The sequence below is a fragment of the Dromaius novaehollandiae genome, chromosome 5 (assembly GCF_036370855.1).
Source record: "Dromaius novaehollandiae isolate bDroNov1 chromosome 5, bDroNov1.hap1, whole genome shotgun sequence".
Lineage (NCBI taxonomy): Eukaryota > Metazoa > Chordata > Aves > Casuariiformes > Dromaiidae > Dromaius > Dromaius novaehollandiae.
Window position 1 is genome coordinate 48,766,812 of NC_088102.1, and position 21,025 is coordinate 48,787,836.

General features: G+C 37.8%; 1 protein-coding gene across 9 annotated transcripts in view; it reads left to right on the forward strand.

Annotated features, from left to right (window-relative positions):
• LRRC4C (leucine rich repeat containing 4C) overlaps positions 1-21,025 on the forward strand; it is a 546,204-nt gene that overhangs the window by 249,722 nt on the left and 275,457 nt on the right. For all 9 annotated transcript variants that reach the window (XR_010389425.1, XR_010389426.1, XM_064512763.1 and 6 more), the window contains one exon: positions 8,691-8,851. The gene's annotated coding sequence lies outside the window, so the exon portion shown is untranslated. The remainder of the gene's footprint in view (positions 1-8,690; positions 8,852-21,025) is intronic.

Consider the following 21,025-nt stretch of genomic DNA (forward strand, 5'->3'; position numbering starts at 1 on the left):
GGGATCTAAATCTTTTTCATTCCTGACAGATGTCAGCCAGATTTTCCCTGTAAAATTAGTGGTGATGATAATTCCATGGTCTCTACAGGCAAACTGTTCTCATGGTTTGTTGTTTGTATCATTATTCATTTTTTCCTAATGTCCCACCTTATTCTGCCCTACTGCAAGTTAAACCTATTATTTTTTGTCCTATTCAATGAGGAAGTGGGAAGCTATTTCTGTCCTCTTTGCAGCTGTTACTTTGTCGCCCATCAGTTGTATCTTCTTTAGGCTAAACCCATCATTTCTTCTGATCTTTTTTGTGGTTGTGCTTTTTAAACTCTCATTTTTCATGTTGCTTTTTGAACTCTAATGTGGTACTCAATAACAGACAGTATTTCAGTTAAGGCTGTATTAGTTTGGAATATAGGGGAAAGATAATTTCACATTTCTTACAAGCTATATTTCTTTCTGTATTTCCAGAATGGAGTGTGCCTTCTTTTTAGCAGCATGATTTTGTTGAGTTGTGTTCAGCTTATTCCTCCCCTCCCTGCAACTCCAGTTCATTTTCTGAGGCAGTGTTGTTTAGAAAAGTGCTTCGTGACCTGTACTTATGTTAGCTGACTATGCTTGCCTAGATGAAACAGCATGTACTTGCCTTTTTTGAATTAATTTCTTATTTTAGGAGCAGATCACCAGCTTGTAATCACTTGAACTGTCCAATGGCCTGTCCTCCACTATGCTGCAAATCCCTCCCACCTTTGTATCTTATGTATATTTGTATATAACAAGTATTATATAGGTAACAAATGAAGAAAAGCACTTAATAGTACCAGATTCAGAAACATGAGTATAAAATCTAATTTAGTATTATTTTTAAAAAGCCATTGATAGCTATTCTCTCAGTACCTATTTCTTGCTGCTTTTCATCCATCCTATGAATATCTTATGTTTTCATCTAGTTATTGTGAGAATATTGCAAGAAACTGTCAAAACCTCAAAAATAGGCTAGCTGCTTGGTGTTTCCCTTTTTTATTTAGTTATTAAATTATATACCTCTAAGGCTATCCAAACTGGATATCAAACAACAAAGGTGAGGAAGAGTAATAATCCCTGTCGAATACTTTGCCTCATGCATAGGAATTCAAGCAGAGCCAGAAGAAAAAGTATTTGTATAACTGAAAGACATAGGAAATAATAATTATCTAAAGATTCTAGAGAATGTGAATTTCTTTCACATGAGGACTTTGAATAGGGAAATTAAAGTGTGAGCTGTTCAAAATACCTCTGAAATGGTGCCCACAACATTAATTTTACTTGTGTCAGAGAGAGGAGAAAAATTACTTTCTGAAGTAATGCTTTGTCTTTCTGGATGTATTACTTTAGGATGTGTAACTTCTTTGTTATGTTCCCTGCTCTTTCTGTAACACTGCTTTTTTGTATATATTTACATAGAGCTGGTAGTGGATCCCTTGACCTTCTTATCAGTATCATAGGATTCTTGACATAACTGCAGAAATTAGGTAAAGGAGGTGAAAGAAGGGGAAAAAAAGGCATTCAGTGACTCAAAATAGCTTTTCTAGGATATTAAAAAATAAACAAAAAAGGATTCTTAGGTAAGGAAAGGCAACTAAATTTTTTTCTCTTTCCTCCTTCCCACTACGCTTAACCTTAAGGACATAGACTGCATGGCCAAACAATGGACTGCTGGTACTTCTTAAGTATTTATCATCTTCAGTTTAGCAACATTTAACTCTGAAACTGTCACAAAATATGAGAATATTAATTGTTTTTCTTGTATTAGTTACTATCCATTTTAAACGATCTTTGCAGAGTGATTAAATTCAAATATTAGTCCTTGTGGCTACAGTCAAATATATAGTCTGGATGCACTCAATTTTGAACAATGAGGCTGGCTTACCAGCTAATGCTTGTAACATCTGTCACATAATGACAAATATTGGTACAATGTTAATCTGTTCCTACTAATTATGAAACTCAGCCTGGCTAATTATAATGCAAAGTAGGATTCTGATGACTTGATTTGTCAAGGACACATTTTTTAATCAGAACTTTGCCAGTGAAATCTGTAACTTCTAACAGGTAGAGTGAAAAGTCCTTCCAGCTTCAAAACAGGAGAAACTGTAATACTGGCAGTTTCATAAGCATTCCTATTTATTTGTGTCACTGGATAAGATGGACAGAAGTTGTAAGAAAGAAGTGGTGTGCGTAGGACCAGCTTGCTGCTTTTTAGGAATATGCAATAGAAGCTTGATTTAGTTGTCCCCAGCTGCCTTTCCAGAAGGTCATGGGTCTCCCCTAGATCCTGGCATAGCTGCCAGACCCCTGGCAATGTCTCTTATAGCCTGGAGCATCTCAAATAGCATCAGATGTTTATATCTGAGCAACAGATTGAGCCCTAGATTTTGAATACTAGGGGTATACAGCACTTGAGCTATACTAAAAGAATATTAAGAAACTATGAAAAGTAAAAATTTTTGAGCTGGGATCACAACAAATTCAGTAAGCTTGTCCAAGATGGATCAGGATTTGACTGACTGGCCCTCAAAGGGAAACCTAGTATCAGTTCAGTGGATGGAATTAATTTTGACTAAGTCATATCAAATCTAATATTTCTACTTAGAATAGGGATATGTTGGCTTTTATGCATCCTTAGTAATGTTTCCTTAGTGATGCTGTGTTTTAGAAAAAAAAATAAATGTGATTTTGTGACTTTTAAATAGTTGTGTTCAGTAAAGATTGCAGAATATACCTCCAAAGAACAGAGATGTTATTTCTAGTCTCTTTGCTATTTAAAAGTTTGGCTAATTATATTCTGTCTGTCTTAAAGCACCCTATGGTTTTAAATGGATAAGATATTTACTTCTACCTACTATTCTAAAGGGCTGACCATGTTAATCTGTGCTGTTAAACCACTGCTGTGTTCTGTCTCTGAGTTGGCTGCGGTTTAGTAGTAAATGGAATGTTTCTATTATTATATAGTTGTGAAGTGCTTTGAGATCTGTCAGGACATAAAATATTTTGGGACTGCTTGCCAGATAGTTAGATATCTCAACTATTTTAGCCTTTTTTAAAAATGAAAAAGCTTAAAATGTATGTTGGCATTTTCATTGGCATTATTATTTCTTTGTAGTTTTTTACAGGAAACAGAAATTCTGAGGAAAAAGTGGTATACTGAGAATTATCTTGCCACTTTTTTTAGAAATACACAGTAGGTGTTTGAATACCAAGAAAATACATTTATTTGGAGCTTTTTTTTTTGGCTCCTGATTTTTTTTCCTTCTCTAAGGTTTAGGCGAATGAGGGATCAGTGTGGTGCTGTATGACTTTGCATGGGAACTTCAGGAAATTTAGAGTTTGGGGAAATTTCAGGAGTGCTCGTTCACTTCTTTGTGGGAAGGAAATTCAACTGTTTTCAGCAGTATGCTTTTCATGCTTCTACAAAGCAGAAGCAATAAAGTCTTTATATCTTACACACTGCTCTCTTGACAAAACATTATTAGTGACCTCAGCAGTGATATCATATTATAGCATCCTAGAATAATTTAGGTTGGAAGGGGCCTCTGGAAGTCATTTGGTCTAGTCTAGCTTCCCATCGAAAGCAGGACAAACTTAGATAAAGCTGCTCAGGGTCTTGTCCAGTTAAGTTCTGAACATATCCAGGGATGGAAATTCCTCATTCTCTTTGGGCACCTGTTCCAGTGTTTGGCCACTGTCAATGTGAAAGACTTTTCCCTTATATCTAATCTAATATCCCTTTTTTTCATCTTGTGTCTGTTGTCTCTCATCCTGTCACTGTGCACCTTCAAGATGAGTCTGGCTCTGTCTTCCCTGTAACCTTTCATTAAGTAGTTCGTGATGGCAGTAGGATTCCCCCTTAGCCTTGTTTTCTTAGAATTGAACAAATCCGTTCTCTCAGCCCCCTGTTGTACATCATGTGCCCCAGCCCCCTGATCATCCTGATGATCCTTTGCTGGACTCGTTCCAGTATGGCAATGTCTGTCTTGTACTAGGAAACCCAAAACATTTTTCTAGAAAGCTGTTTTCTATCCAGTTGGTGTCCAGTCTGTCCTGTTGCATAGATTATTTCATCCAAGATGCAGGACTTTGTGTTTCCCTTTGAGTTTTTTTTTGATTCATGTTGTGCATGCAGCATAGGAATCATATAGGAGAAATTAGAAGTCTGGGCACAGTTGCATAATTATGATCTCATTGGAAATACAAAGATGTGATGAGATATGCTTGCATGATTGTAGTGCTGCATTGGGTGGGTGCAGGCTCTTTAGAGAGGACCAGAAGGTCGAGGAGGAGGAAGAGCTGTGCTTTGTCCAATGAGACGTTTGGGCCTTTGTTTCAGAAGAGATGACAAACCAGTTGAGAACTTATGGGTGAGGAACAGAGGACAGGCCAACATGGGTAACATTTTGGTGGGCATTTTCTACAGGCTTACTGATCAAAAAGAAAAAGTAGGTGAAGCCTTTTTTATTTAGATGTTTGGAGAAAGCCTCATGATCACAAATGCTGATTCTTACTGGGGACTTGAACATCTGCTCAAAAGGCATCGTTGCAGTCCAGGAGACCTGTAGTTAGCATCGAAGACAATTTATTGACACAGTTGACCAGCAAGCTGACTAGGGATGACACTCTAATGGACTGTTACTACCGAACAAGGAAGAACATAGGTTACTGCTAAGACTTTTCATTAGGAGTTTGATAATGCATGGTATTGTAGATCTGTGTAGGTAGTGTGTGTTCTGCCACAATCTTAATTACCACTAACAAAGTTTTGTTTACTAATGGAGATCAAAAGACAGGAGAAATGAAAACAGGTATTTTAGGAAAGTTAGTCCTGAAAAACTGACCCTGAAATACTTTCACAAAGTGTTTAATTGAAGCATCCCCCTGGTATTCAGAGGGGAGAGACCCACTTTCTTCAACTGTTGTGATGAGAGTGTTTTAGCGAAAAAAAGCCCTGTGCTTGCTGTAAGATGGATGATCAAGATGAACCTGCTACATTTTGTTAATCCTTCCTGAGCAAACAGAGGACAGAATTGCCAGGATTTAAAATTTCTTTTCTAGACAAACCAATAGTGGAGAGACAGTATAACAATCAGAAACAAATTAATAGAGAATGATTCTAAACATAGCATATAAAAGGTTTATTTTTAGGCAGCAGCAGTGTGATGGTATTTTCCTTCCTTGGACACTTAATAATAAGTATTTGGTAATTTTGAAACAAAACTTACTTCTTTACTCAGTAATTCAAACCAAAACTGGCTAGCAAACCTGGGCAGCTAAAATATTTTAGCATGGACTTGACAATGACAGTACTGGAAAAGGATCACAGATTGTTTTCCGTTGTAATAAACTGAAGGGCAAAGATAAATTACCGGATCATAAATGGATTAATGTTGCTTCTAATGACGTACATTATATTCAGCTCTGTTGTTTGCAATTTTTATGGTATTTGGCTTTCAAACAGTTTCATACATGTGAAGAATCCACTATGAACCCTTTTAAATTACTTCTTTTGATGTTCAAGTCCTAGCAGAGAGAATTTTTATGAGTTGCCAACATAAGACTTGCATTAAAGTACAAAGGGTTTGAAGTACCTTCTGTTGTGCACTTGTAGAAAAAAATTTATTTCATGGCTACTTGTGGTTTCTTCCGGAAATGTACTGTTGAGGAAGTGTTTGGAGAATAGCGAAGCTGAACAGAGAAAGCAAAACAGTGAAGGTGCTCAGTGGTTACAAATGTTTGGTTTCCAATGTTGAAAGTGCCTAGTCTACTTCATCAGCATCAGCATTTAGAAAGAAAAAAAAAGAGAGAAATATAAAATAAAATAAAAGTCCTGTTCAGGTCGGTTCTCAGCTTGGTTGGGAATCTTCAGTAGAATTGCACTTGGAGTTCATGGTATCCGTGAATTTTCAGGCATTTTCTACAATATTTAGTGTGTAATATATTGAGAGAGAAATAAACAGGCTTCTCTGTGCAACCCAGAAATTATGATTCATAGTACTGGCAAGGCTAAGTTGTATCAGAGGCTAAAAAGAGAGACAGCACCAGGTGTGTTTGAATAAATAGATTCCAGGTGGTATAATCTCCAAATATTGAATGTAATTTGGAAGATAAATTTTTCATGAGCTGCATCCCAGGGCAAGATAATCTAAGAGATGAAACATTTGCACCAAGGTTACAAACACTGAAAAATAAGTCAAACACCAAGTACATTTCTAGCTGTTGTATCAGACAGCAAAAGCCATTTCAGAATCTCCTGACAAGCACAAAGGAGAACATGTGTGTGAATCCTGGACGGGCCCCTTTTCCCCAATCCCATTTTTATGCCCCAAGAAGTGCTGATTGTGAGAGGATTTGAGGATTGCATCAAAGGGTGGGGCACAGCTCAATTGGAGTCTGGAGATTAGTACCACGAAGCAAAGATGTTGCTAGCTGTAAAGCCCCCACGCGGTTTCATGGATTTGTGGTTACATATGCACAGTTAAGATTACAACATGCACACATGAGTACTCAATGTGCATTTTTATTTTATTTTATTTTTTCCGGTGTCCTGGAAATGTCTAGTTACACAGTGTCTTTTCAAAGTAACAACCTGCAACAAATGAATAGTTTTGAAGGCTGGAAAAATCTTTTTTTGTGTAAATCTGGATCCAGATTCAGTTCTAAACTGGCAGCAACCTATTTTAGTTAGCAATAGTGTAGACTAGCGTGAGCTCATATTGTGTTTGCTCTTATTCAGCCTTAGGGACACGGGTTCCCTCTAGCTCTGAAAAGTGACTTTGTGTCACCAGTCTGCTCTTTGCTGGTAGAAATCTATTCAGCACTTGCTTCAGTAAATCCCACAACAACACGTTGAGATCTTTTTTGTGCACCCTCAGCACAAAGGGATTTAAGGGCCGTGGGCACGGTAACTGCTCCGCTGTCCCCTCGCTCCCGGTGGGGGCAGCCAGTGCCCCAGTGAGGCGGGGGGGGGCACGGGGCTTCTCCTGTCCTTGCACGTGAATGTGGCCGAAGTACATAGGGGGATTGCTATTGCGAGCTTGGCAACCGTCGCAGTAGAGAAAAACTTGTCAAAGTTGGCCTCCTAGAGCTGGGTTTAATTCATGGATTTTGGGCCATCGTCACTGGTGGCACAGATGTAGCCAGAATGGGATCTGTTGCTGCTGGTGTGAGAAGGGCGCAAAGCCCTCAGGAAGTAGCCCCGGCAGCTTTGGCAGCCTTCAAGGAAGAGAAAAATGAGGCTGGCTGTCGTGCTGGCCATCGGCAGCCCCGGAAGATGATATTTTGGCTGGGACACAACGGAGGCCAGGGACGAGGGGGGCTGCGGCTGCCCTGTGCGGAGGGGCCACGAGCTGCCCTGGGCTGATCACAGCCAGTTCTGGACGGATCCCTAATGGATGGCAGCAGCCGCCCTGGTGACAGCTTCAGCCAGCCCCAGGAGCATGGGCGTATTTGAGAAAGAACCGGGCAGCTGGGGGCACAAGGGGGAGGCTCACGGCCGGAGACGTGCTCTTGGAAGGAGCCGCCTCGTGCTGACAGCACCGAGGAACCACGGCTGTGGGTGACCCATGCTGGGGCAGGGGCACCCCTGAGGGACTGCAGCCGCAGGCGACCCACGCCGGGGCAGGGTTGCTAAAAAACAGAGCTGCAGGAAAACCTAATGCAGCAAAGAGCAGCAGAAAAAAAGAGTGAGAAGCAAAGTGTGGCAGAAGAAACGAGGAAGGAGCAAAGAGTGTTTGAAAGAAACGGTTGCACAGGTGGCAGTGTGCCATGTCCCCCGTCACGTCCCCAGAGGAGCTGGGTTGGGCTTAGTCACCTGCAGCGAAACAAGGCGAGTTGAGACTAGGAAGGGGAGAGGACACGTATTTGACATATGCTGAGCTTGGGGAAGGGGGAGGAAAGGTATTCACTGAAGTGCTTGATTGTGAGTTTTTTTTTCAGTATCTGAATTGACAATTAGATATTGGTGTTATTTGTCAGTCAGTGAAATTAAGAACTGTTCGAGTTGAGACTGTTGTCCGTGACATACACATGTCATGGTGAAAGAAATAGGCTGCACACATAGCACTGAAAAGTTCAACAGGAACCAAAAGCTTCTAAAACTGTATGTGATGTTAGACAGAAAATGTCATCTTAGCACATCTGCATTTTAGCATGTCAGCTTGGGAAAGTGAATATTTGCAGATGGTCACTTTCATACCAAATTAGATCATTTCCACTACCTGCCTTGCACAGGGATAAATACTCTCTCTCTTGTAATAGGCTTTTCTTGTACAGGATCCACAAGAGATAGTCTTTATACTACTCTATTGTCATTTAATTTAGTCTATAGCATTTCTTTTATTTGAAAATAATTAGCAATGATGAAAAGGGCATTTCTAAAAGCATATAGAAATGTTTTTGTTACATTTTCCTTGTCAGTAGACATTTAAATAAAACACTCCTCCTCCTCCACACCCACGTACTGAGGCTAGAGGAGCACCCTTATAAGTTGTCATCCTCTGCATTGCAAATGTCTCTTCATCCTTAACTTTTATATTTAGAAGTAGGACCATTGGTTTTAATTGTGCCCCTCAAATGCATAGTTATGAACATATCTGCAGGCTTGAGGCACTAGTTTTTTTCTTTGTTGAGTTGAGTGCTCATAGATCACTTAAATCCATTTTCTGCAGGGTTCTAGGAACAGTAATCTGCTGCTATGTCTCCAAATTTCAAAGATCTTCCATTCTGCAAACAAGTTTAAAGCTTCCCATTCTTCCTTGAATCTGATCGAAGATCTGCAAGATCAGCCACCAGGAATGACAGAAATTGGTGATGACGGTTTCTTTTTAAGGTGAGCATATTCTATTGTAATGCATTATGAATGGAGTTATGGAAGTTTTGAATCCACAGACCATGGTATCCATTTAAAAAATGAAAATGACAACTTAAGAAGGTAAAGAGAAGTGCATATGTACAATCCGGCTGCTTAGAGCTAAAATATTATTGTACCTTCCCTTTGTGTGCTCTGTGGTAGTGTTAATTTTCCTAACTGGCACCTTGACAGATTAAAAATGCTAAGAAAGGTAATTCTTTCCTCTTCTTTCACCAATTTTCTATGTTTTTTACCCCAAAATGTAAGAAATTTCCCATATTTCAGACTCAAACTGTGCATTGTATAAAAAAAGAAATAAAAATTTGCCTTTTCCTGTGGTTTCTTTAAGTTTTTGCTTCCTCTATGTAATTGCATGCAAACTGTCACCTTGTCTCATGTTTCCTTTATGCTTTTAGTATAAGACATAGGATTTGAAGTTGAAGCAATGAAAACCCTACTACCTCCTTCTCTGTCACTACTACTTTTTAGAGACTACTTTGACATCTCAGTAGCAATCATCTGTATGGTTCTAGAGACTACTTTGACATCTCAGTAGCAATCATCTGTATGGTTCTAGGGGTGACTGGAGGAAATATCCAGTGAGCAAAGGTGAACAGAAAACCTTGGGTTATGTGGAAGGATGAGAAGGTGGAAAGTGTCCCATAGTGAAAAATTAAATCTGGTAATTTTTTTCCTAATAATCTCCACTAATCTTTACAGTCTGCTCCAATTAATGCTCTTTCTCTTTTTTTGTGATGTTCAGATGGGAGCTCTTAAGTCTGTGAAGACTGAGAAGACTATGCAAAACAGGGTTGGGGATAAAGAAAGTGACAACAGAATTTTTCACAATTCAGCCTTGCTTTCTAACTGCCCTATTAAAAAGTGTGCAAGAAATGTGGAGAAAGACATAAAATACGGGTCATGAGATTTCAGGCTGAAATGTATGAGATGCGGTTTCACATGAGATGTCTGGCAAACCTGCCAAGAGAGATTCTGAATGTGAATGCATTACAGAATATGACTTAGAGATGCAAGTTACATTTTAAACATAGAAGATAATGGAAAGAAATGTAGAAATAGGCTATGTGGCTTATTACAGGTCTCTCCTTTGTCTTTTATGTTTCTGTTACAGTTGTTTACAAATCCTTTTGTTTCTGTCATAGATCTTGCAATATGCATGAAAGAACATTGTGAAGAGTCTTTCAATTAAAATTTTTCCTCTGGATTTGCCAGGCTATCGTAACTTATTATTGATTATTGTTCTTCCTTCATTATGCTCAATTATTGCAGTTCCATTTAGAGCTTTGCTAATTTATACTATCTGAAAGTTATTTTTCTAAGCACACTTTTAGATGTAGCATTATTTTAGCCACAGGTTAACTACTCTCCAAAAACACAGCAATAATGTGTTTTCTCACTGTTTCCTTCTGAGTGACGTGGTACATACATGATAACCAGTTTATCTTCAGCAGTTAGCTGCATATATATGCTTAGCTGAATATTATAAGCCTTACAGTGCTAGTAACTAATGTGGATTTTCCTTGGGAGGTTGTGTTTTCAGAGAGGTGGGATCTGAGATCTATTTGCACGTTCACCCTGAAAGTCCTGCTTGAGTGTGGACCTGATGGTCTTTATTTTGCTGAAGAATTTTTTCTTTGATGGGAGAAAAATGTTGCAGTGTATCAGGTAAAATGGAAACACTAGCAGTGGTTCTTTGGGCATGACAGATGTGTGATGTGGAGGGGTTCAACAACCCAGCTGAAATGGGCAGCAGGTGTTTGAAATTTAGCTGTTGTGTCATTTCCTACTGTTTAATCTGTTGTCTGTAGTGTCAAAAGAAATTATGAGATAGACCAATCACCTGAGTGACATTAAGAAAATCTGTTCTTTTTGTTGCTCTGTCTGATGGTTTAGCAGGTGCAATGTGGCAAACATCACTGCATTGACTGGAGTAAGCGTTAGGGTCATTGAAGGGTCAAGTTTTTCTTTCTTGACAGAATGTGCTATATTGCTTTCAGAACCCTCCAAATGGTCTAACACCTCCTTTGCTTATCACTTCCAATAAAACATCTCTGACAGAAAATGCCATCTCAGCTACTTTCTCAAATGACACACCAGAGATGCGAATGGAATACATGCCGCTTACTCTGTTGAATCACCCTGTTTGTGAAGAAGCTGATGATGTCCCTAAGTGGCTTGAATAATATACCTCTCCTCACTCTTCCTGTGAAAACAATTGTGTGATTATTCTGCCTAGTCCTGAACCAAGCCGTAAACACTTCACACTGTGAGTGATGGAAACAGCTCTAAAGTGTTGGGTTTCAGTTGCATAAATCCTATACAATAAAAATGCATACTGATCTCTCTAGCTTTACTGAATCGGCAAAACTGGATGGGGAGACTGCAGCTCTTACAAAATCCTCAAGTGCATCTTCTCTTCAGGACTTTCAGTTGAAGCAAATTTAAATGAAGAATAATATGAAGGAGGCTATATCGTGTCACATTTCCTATGAGAACAAACAGAATGGCAGGGTATTGCTGACTTCAGGGAGAGGCAATGCCGACATTTTTTTAAGATGTGGACTGTGACAATAAAATGCTGAGAATTATGTTGATGAGAAAATTCAATATGGGGCTTTACTGGATCTAAATTCTCCATTTTAGCTGATTTATAATCATCTATTTAATTTTTTTTTCTGATCTTATTGTCTTCAGTTTACCCAGCAGATGAAAGATTAGGAAAAAGCTGATATGACATTGAACTCCCACCAGCAGAACTTTAATGCATAGTAAAGTTAAGGCTAGTTGGTAAGTTGCAGAAATGGTGGTTGAAAAGTTGGAGGTTCCATCTTTGACTCTGCCATAAACAAATTCACTACTCTGTCATGTCAAGCCTTGGTCAAAGCATTTGATTTTGTGCTTTCTCCTCTTTCTATTTGTCTCAGTGTTTAAGGATCTCAAAGCAGTTAACATACAGTAGCACAGCAAATCTCTGACAATGGTAACTTGTGAGGCTATCTACTATTGTGTAAGCATATGAGTATTTATTTATTTACTTAAAGTTTTGTGTATATTGACACACGGTTCAACAGAAAATTAAGAGCTGATTAGACAGCACAGCTGTAATGTATTTATGAAAACAAATCTTCATGAAGTTGATATTATTAATTTCCAAAGCATGTTGAGAAGCACTAACTAGGAGACATCCTGCCTCAGAATTTCAGTGCAGGAGAGTTTTACAGAGAAACTGATATGGTTCCAGTTGTTGGAGGAGGGGGAGATTTTGGACAAATAATCAGGTCTTAGCCATGAATTTCAAGCAAGATTATAGCACTCTCAACCAATACATCATCAGAAAATTTTGATTTATGATCTCCATGAGCATCTGGAGAGAGACAATTTGCAGTAGAGAGTCCCTTCTAAACTGTGATGTATAAAATATATGGCAAACATGCCATGCCATTTTGTTGGTTCAACTCTTGCTGTTTGAGAATCACCTAGTTATGAGCTGTTATCTCTTCTTGCTTTGTAGTTACTAAATTATATATTGAAAACTTAAATAGCATTATTTCCTAATCCTCACTTTCCTCTGCAAAAATGGAAATAGCTGCTTCTGAGCTTTCCTGTGATGGCTAACAGGACAAACTGTAGGGTCAAGGAGAGGTAATGCCCAGAATTTTATGTTGGGGTTTTTTTTTTTGGTTTTGTTTTTGTTAAAGATATGGACCATGACAATAAAATGCTGAGAATCCTGTTTTAGAGTTACTTTACAGTTGTTTTCCTCGATAATAAATTATACTCTCATACAGCTTTTCCAATGTTTTTGGTAATACCCTTTTGGACATCTCTCATCTTTTTCTATCTTTTAATAGTTTCTGATCTCCCTTTCATCAGAGTCCAGCTTGTCTTTAGCATTAGGATTTGGACACATCTGCCCAACGTTGCATCTTATCTTTCTTATATTTATCAATTGGTGAAAATTTTCAAGAATAAAACACTAGTAGTTTTCACTGCCTCTTTTAGAGGCAGCGTGTGCTCTGTGGAGACTACCTCAGAGATGGAAAAGAACCATTCAAGGTTTTGTTGCTATTAGAAAATTTTCTTCTTAGAAGCATGACAGCAGGAGGTTATACAACTGATGTTTCATAGCATATGAAGACGTTGCCTGTAATGGCCCCCTGATATGCATGTATTATTATCCACCAAAAAAAGTAAATAGCAATACTCAAAGTTAAAAATGAAAGGCTTGGACAAAATGAGGAGCAAAGGAAAAGCTATGGTAAAAACCAATACATTGGAAAGTTTGGAAAATGTGCTTTACTTGTTTGAAGAAAAGTGTCTATTTTCAGATTTGTTTAGTTTCAGAGACAAAGTAGTCAATAATAATGTAGAGAATCATTATCATTTTTCTTGTTGTGTGCTAAAAATATGTGTTACTGAATCTTCCTTTATCTGCAGTGAGAGAAAAGCAACTTTTGCTCCTCCGAGAACACCTTGGAAGAAAAAACAGCCCATCAACATGAACATGACTGTAGTGGGCACAGACATATGCACTTTTCATGGCAACTAAACAGACCCTCTTTGCAATACCTAACTTTCAGTTGGATACTGAATGACATAGAACATGCTACATTTATCAGTTTTGTTCTAATGTTTCTCTATGGTAATATAAGTGTTCAGGAAAGAGTGGTTTGCAAGTCTAATGAAAATATACGTAAATATTTTCATGGATTCTGTGACAGAAGTTGATAGTTTTCTATCAAATGTATGCCATAAATGAAAGTGAGACTTACCCGTTACTTTAAATAGTACATACATCTTCCTAGGAGATAGGAATTGTCATGGAGGATCATCCAGTATCTTTTGTGCTCTGTCTTTAAATATAGCTGGAATTATTTGCTTCACAGAAAGGTTTTAACATTGCTCAACACTGCTGAACTATTCAACATTACCATAATGATAATAAGGCTGTACTAGGCCTACAGCCTATTTTCTGGGACTAATAGTACAAGGAAAGCTAATGGTCGGCCTGAAGGTTTTGTGAGCTAAGCCACTTGCTATTCTTTTTTCTTTCAGTGACCTACCAGTTTTGTAATGTGAATGTATTGTTTTGACCTGTTGGCTGATAACCTGTTGGCTGATAACCTGTTGGCCATAAAATCCCTGTGAGGGAGATTTAATCCTGAAGCTTTACTAAACATATGATAGAATGCATAGTAGGGAAAATAAATGTTTCTTCCTTCACACTCTTAATGGCTAATCTGATAATGATTAAAGGTGAGCATCTTTTGGAGTTTACAAATAGCTAAAGAAGATGAGACCACCTTTCCACCATGTCGTCTTACTGTGGAACAAAAGTGTATGGATTCCCAAGGTTGCTCTAAATAATAACTGTTTTGCAGTTACTCCACTAGTGCATGTTTACTCATCACGCTACAGAAAACCTTGAGGATGAAGGATTGTCCCTAACAACAAATCATAGACCAAATGCTAAGATATGACTTTCCACAAGTCACTGATCTTTCTAAACAGCAATCAAAATTCTTCAAGGGCCTGTAACTGTGACAGCGTAATGTTCCAAAAAGCGATGAATGAAAAGATAGACAATTGCAAGTAAGACCTCTGACATTTTCATTTACTTAGAATCTTAACTGAAGCTACTTGGAAAGATCACAGATTTTTCTTTGCAAAGGGTCACTTGTGCAGGTTGCAAAAAAATAGAATTCCCAGCTGCTCTATAGGTAACATTATCTGTGCATACTTTGCCCTGTGATGTTGATAGCACTATGCATTTTATCAAGAAAAAGGGCTGTACCAGCATTTTATTACAGCTTTCATTAACTTTGTGGAAGGTTAGCTTTACAGTCAATCCTATTCCCTGTTGTCTCCTGAATATATTTTGATGTCCAGACTTCCCTAGAATAAACTGAAATGCAAATATGAATTACAGATAACCTGTCCCCTCAGGGTCCTAAAACTGATTGAATCACTGAAGGTCTGAACTGGTGTCTTTGTTTAACATAGTAGATTCTGCTAGCCCTTGAGTGATTGACTGGATTTTCCTGCTGTGTGTTTTGCCACACACAGTTCAGTGTGTTACATGGCTCTCAGATTGTGAGCCCCTTTGGGATGCGGCTGCTTTTGCTGTATGTTACATTTTACCCTGTGTAAAGCATTATTCTGAGGCAGAAGCATGTTTGCACCCAGATGTTACAAAGGACCTGAACATTCTCTTTAATAGGGATGGGTTTCACCCTGCCTACATGTGATAGGTAGTATTATTGCTTATAATTAGTGTATAGGTATTAGTGTATTCATTGCCTTTTGTTGTAATACAGTTAAATAATTAGCAGGGATACTACTAGTGCAATAAGGCAAGTACAGCTTTTTTCCTGAGACATGGAGAATGGCAAGGAGAGCAGGGAAGAAGACAGTCACATCTCATGCATCTCTCACTGGATGTTGTTGCAAAGACTGCTTTTAATGCTTCTCCCTATTTGTCAGAAATGTGGATTATAGCATCGTACTCAGTAAATCCCAAAGATGATATGAAGCCCAACAGAAAATGCAGTAACAAACCCTGAGTTTCTTGCACTGCTTTCAGAGACTGAAGAGGTGAAGGCATTACTTACAGCCCTATTTTTTAGAAAGAGCTGATTGTTAAAAGGTAGGAAAGTGCTTGGAAAAGAAGGAAGCTATGGAAGAGCAGCAGCGCTGTAACAGAAGTGGGCTGAAAGAAAGATACTTTAGCTATCTGCTGTGATGATTTTTCTCATCCAGATAAATGTTGCATCAGATTGGAGCATCCCACTGACACTTTGCAAAACATGTTTAATACAGAATAGAAAGAAGTTATAAAGTCTGTGGTTGATGTATGACATAGTGTATACATTTCAAAATGAGTACTGTGATTGTGCCAAAATGAGAGATCTTGCTTAACACTGTGGAGGAACAGAGAATGAGAGAGAGGAGAAAATCTGCACTGTTGAACTGGAGTTTTCACAGTGGAACTGTGGAACTTTCACTTTCTGTCTGAGACTAGTTGCTGAAAATCATAAATTGTGAAACAAATTACTATTTAAATAATGCTTTACACATCAGAAACAAATACTCCATGACTCAAAAAATATTAGGAATCAATACCAGGAGGTCCTGTAGCCCATCTCTCTATCCTCCTGGAAGAGAGCAACTGTACTATGTAATTCTGGAAGATGATCATCTAACTGGTTTCTAGAAAACTCTAGGCTATGTGTTCCAGTGCTTACTTACAAAGCTTTTCCTAAAAACAGTCTCCCTTGTGGCAATTATGTTTCTTCTTGTGGTATCCCGAATGCTTACTGAGAATAGTTCGTTCATTTGTAATGGTCATTTACATTCTTCAGTCTTGTCATCTTTAAACTGAACAACAGCTATTCTGTTAACTTACTGTCATAGATTATGTTTTCTAGACGAACAATCACTGTTCTTCTCTGGACTCTCTCAAACTGATTGACATCTTTCTCAATGTGCGTTTTCCTGTGAGAGAGAATTTTCAGCTGAAGCCTTACTACTGGAGCTGAGTAGAGCAAATGTAGAACTTCATTTGTCTTGCAGACAATTTCTGGTCTACATCTTGTGGTATGATGGTTACATTTTTCATTAAGACTTCATGATTTTGACTCGGATTCAGCTTCTGATCCACTATATTCCCCTTTTGCTGATCCTTTCAGATAAGTCCTTTCTGCAGTTCAGTATGAATTATTTAACTATAGTAGTGAATATTCTGTGCTATCTGTATAGATGTTGATAATATTAGGTTTCATGCTCAGAAATGTGGCAAAAGAATAACTATTCTTTTGCAGGTGAGAACTGAGACATATAATCCAGCCACTCTATGCTATTTCAGTTACTGGGGACTCTTGTTTAAAGTGGTACATTGACTATCGCCACACACTCTCTTCCATCACATTATTTGAAATAACTTCATGCAATGACGCATGTATGTCCTAGAACTTGCTCAAAGTACATGTACCAATCTACCTGCAAGCTTTTTGTAACGTGTCCTTGTATTTTTTGGTTGGCTTTGTCTCATCGTCATTTGTGCGGTATGCCGCTAAATGGATAAGAGAGAGTTCAAACCCTAATACTCTGAACCCCCCCCCTCCCCGAATTTAGTCTACTTGACTAGCACTACAATAAAAATAAAACTAATGCCTATCTGGAAAGGAAGCTGCTGGTTATTGGATAGATATAATAGAGACATTAATATTTGTTTCAGCTCTCTGTCAGGTAGTCTGTGGAAAAAGACAAAGGAACACAAAGTGGAATGAGTATACGCATATACAGTTGTGCTTCACTATCTTAGGATTGTGATTAAATGTATTTATTTTTATGTTCCTGTGCTTTGGGGCATGAACTGCTTTTCCTCTGTTTGGAAACTCTCATATGCATAATCTAGATCACCTTAACATCAACAATGAAAGCACAAATTCTTAACTTCGGCAAAAGATATAGATACTTAATGTTAAGATTCTTTAGAATTGACCATTCATTTTGTTTTGTGTGTGATTATTCACCTAAAAAGACATCTTAGGGATTTAACAAAATTTTGTTGAATTTGATGAACTAAATCAATTTTGAGAAGTTTTATTTCTCCTGTCATTTTCAACATCATGCCTTTTCAGTTTTTCAACATTTCATTCTGAAATATTTTCTTATTTTTATTCATTGACATTTATATTCAGAAGTAGAAACACTGTAAAACAAAATGAAAGTGTTTTTTTTTTTTTTTGTTTTAGTGAGATGCATATTCACTTAGATTTTTTCTTCTGGTTTGTCAGTTGGTTTTGTCAACATCAAACCAAACAAATCACTTACATAGATTCAGTCTAAAACCATCACTGAAATATCTGTGTAGATGAGTATTTTATTATATGAATATTACTGTAAGAAAGAAGCATTGCATATTTAGAACTTATGAAAATCCAGCAAAATTTGATAATGAGGACCTTGAATATCCATCTGTGGGTAAACAAACACAAGTGTGTTAAATCTCAGTGCTGCAACACAACAAATGTTCTTACTGGCTAGAATCAAAAGATGAAGTGTTCACCCAGAACTTCCACAATAGTTGGTGCTTTTTTAAAAAAAAAACTGATTTAAATGCTTAAATGTGACTACCCTTGTTCACAAGAAAAATACTAATTTTCTGTAATAAGTGTGAGGGTTGACATCTTTACATTTTTTACTCCTCAAGCTCCTGCAGAATTGCATTTAACATTTAAAAATGGTGAGAGAACAAAAATAACTTACTATTCTATTAGAGAGGCTTTAATTATAATGCTTGCAGGTGAGAAGAGAGACAGTAGGTCATGTCTTTATTAGAACACATCTAATAAAGTAGTGCAGATAAAGCTGTCCCCTCTTATAACGTACCTACTTTTTGATATAAATCTGACAGCTGGTTGGGCTAGAGTTAAAGAATAAGTTTCAGGTCAACCAGTGCACTCAGATGATGCTTTGCACATTGAAGTCACACTCAGCCAAAGCAACAGGAGTCATTTTTAATGAGGCTGGTGCTGCCCAAGAAGGACATAGACCATAAATTAGTAGTATAAGAAAGAGGAGACATAAAGGGATACACAGGGGAGATGAAACAATTTTGTCAGACAAAGAAAAGTGATTTCCTACTGAGGGCACTCACAGGTCCTTCAAAATGAAAGAAGCAGATGGCAGAGGTATCGTCACCAAGGTGGGATGACAGTTCTTTAGAAACTGATTACTATCAAGGATATTTCTCTGATGAAAAGTCAGAGATGGGATTTTCTAGATTTTGGTTGACTGTCTGCCACCCTTCCTCATGGTTGTTACAACACTTTGGACTGTGTGTTTGAGCCACCCAACTGCAGTGATGTCCATATTCTGTTTAAAAATGCACATACATTTGAAGTGTCAAAGTTGTGAATTTTGATTGAAAAGCTGAAATTTGGATTCATGTTATTTAAAATTAAACACTGAAAGCAAATTTATTTAGAGAAGTAGGCTTCTTATTTGTGAAAGGGCTGGCATTCTTTTATGATTTTCTTTCCTACTTCGTAGTGTGTGCCCTAGAGGTAAGTAAATTTGTGCTTGTAATAAAAAGATAATGTAGGTAAATGTTAAGTCTGTTTTGCTGAAAAATAACTGAGGCAGAACTTAAATAGACATCGTTCAGTGTCTGTAAGTTCATTTTGTTCTAACTGCTAGCTTCTTAGACTTCTTAAAAATATAATTGCATATTTAGGGTATGTATATGGAACAACTGTTTATATTGATAGTCCTCCAGAAAATGTGAAATTGTTACTGAAGTCAGTTAGGTTTTTGACATGGCCAGGGTTTCACTGACATTTTACTGACAGGAACCTAAGGCCCAATGAGATGAAGTCACTTGCCCAAGGCTGCATGAGAAGTCCAAAACAGAGTACAAAATGATTAGTAAACTTGGTGTTTATATGTAATGAATAGGCATTTGAATAAAAGACAAATGATATATTAGAAAGAATTTGCAAGTGTGTCTGTGCTAATGTGAATTTTAAGAAAGTAATCTCAATGGACTTTCCTAATAAAATTTGTGTGGAGTGACCACACATCGGTAACGGCATGAGTTGGTTTGCTAGGGCTGTAGGGCATGGGTTGACAAACAGAAGTCCCAGAGAAAACTGAATGTTTTCTTTCTGTACTCCTGTTCTGTTTTGCTTAGCAACTTACCATTATGTCAGATCGTCTTGGCTCCTGCTCTGGTTACCAGCGTAGAAGTCCCTAGGGATAAAAACCTGTTTTTTAGGAAAAATATACACCCATCAAGAAAGCCCAGGATATATTAATGTATTTATTTGTTCATTTTTCTGTGATTTCTTTCTATTGATGGTGTTTCAAGGACAGTAACTGCAGTGTCGACATCAGTGAGCTATGAAGCTGTATATTTCCAAGCTTTCTTCTGACAAGCAAAAGCCTGGAGGATGACATTTTTTCATCACTCTCCTGAAAAGTTCAACTTTTCTTTCTCTAAGAGGAAAACAAGTTGTTTACAGGAAGAACACTTCCATAAGCTTTGGAGATCTTTTCCCTGTATGTTTTCTTTGAACATCTGATTACTTTATACTACTGTATAAATTTAGTAATCTAATGTTGAAATCTCAATTTCAAGAGAAGAGCAGAGCATAGATTTTTTTTACACAAAAGTGTAAAAATCTCTATATTGCATAGCCCTAGCAGCAAGCTGCAGTTGATTTCTCACTGTAGCATATTCTGTGCCATCTGCAAACAAACGCTGTTCTGGTTGCCTCTGCCAGGACAACTGGCCGTCTCCTCGGTTTGGCAGATCTTAATAGGACTCTTGCTCAGACTCATACCAAAGATGTGGGCCCAAAATTAAGAAAGACTCTGGTATTGAGGTGGATACATTTTGGAACCTAAATCCAAGGTGATTTTTGTAACCCCTGGGATAGGTGCTATTGTTTTGGGTCGAGAAATGTTCCTGGATCACTGTTCTCTACCTGACATCAGTATCTCAAACACAATGATACATTTTAAACAGGAGCCATTAGACAATAGCCAGCCAGAGAGAAAGCTGTTACAAGGTGAAAGATACAGGTCTAAAACAGGTTGACTTCAAAAGGGTTTTGAACTAAGGTTGCTTACTTCTTGAAGGTTATTAAGGGTATATTAGACAATACCAATCAGAAATGTTTTAGGAATAAACTTGCCTTATGAAACATGAACTAGATTATATTTTGAGGTTTTTCCCCACCCTATTTTCTGTGAATAGTCAAGCATTTCTCTTCCAAGAAGGACCGTCGCAGACTCCTTTAGAATTCTTAGTGTTCAGGTATACTCTCCAATTTTGCTGTCAGAGAACTTTCCTTGTTAAGTGTTTTTTGTTTGGTTTGTTTTGTTTTAAGAAGATAATCATTCCTCTTAGACTTTCAAAACAGCATGAATAGCTTAAGGGAGAACAACCCACTTTATCTTTCAAATGCCCTGGAACAGTGTATTGCTGAGAGGTTGGGCTCTTGTTTGATTGTCCTAATGCATCAGTCTGAAGATCCCCTTGATCTGGTGTTAGCCAGTTAACTTTACTCCCTCCCACCCCCCGAAAAAAAAAAGCATTAATTCAAGCTGAGTTAAAGTGAAAAT